The sequence below is a fragment of the Nanorana parkeri genome, unplaced genomic scaffold (genome assembly GCF_000935625.1).
Source record: "Nanorana parkeri isolate BGI_ZX_2015 unplaced genomic scaffold, ASM93562v1 scaffold3949, whole genome shotgun sequence".
In the NCBI taxonomy this organism is placed as follows: Eukaryota; Metazoa; Chordata; class Amphibia; order Anura; family Dicroglossidae; genus Nanorana; species Nanorana parkeri.
In genome coordinates, this window is record NW_017310216.1 from 6841 (window position 1) to 7388 (window position 548).

Below are 548 nucleotides of genomic sequence, written 5' to 3' on the forward strand. Positions count from 1 at the left end.
TGCGGATCCCCCTGGAGGGTGTCTGACAGTTTCTGGGGGTGGGGGGGGATGTCGGGGAAGGAGACGAATTGGACAGATTTGGGTTTTTATTGCACATTTTATTATATTGATATATTTGATTACATCACACAACATGAGGGCGTCAGTGGAGAGATGGGACCCCTCTGCGAAGGGGCCCCGTTGGTGTCATACAGCATTCGGTGTGATGAGACTCCCCCCTCCCCCGCCCGGCCTCACCATTCAGGCTTCATTACCGGCGGCAGGTCCGTCCCTTCTATGAAGGAAGCCCGGGGGGGTTCAGTCCAATGTTTCCTCACTAGCGCCCCCTCCGGTTCTGTCCCAGGACTCAGACCGCATGGGGCCACAACCCCGAAGAACTCAGACCGCATGGCGCCACAACCCCGAAGAACTCAGACCGCATGGCGCCACAACCCCGAAGAACTCAGACCGCATGGCGCCACAACCCCTAAGTACTCGGCGATCCTCCGGCCTCTCGGCATTGCGGTGATATTGGATGGCCGTAGTCTCTGGTATGGTGTGCACTTCCC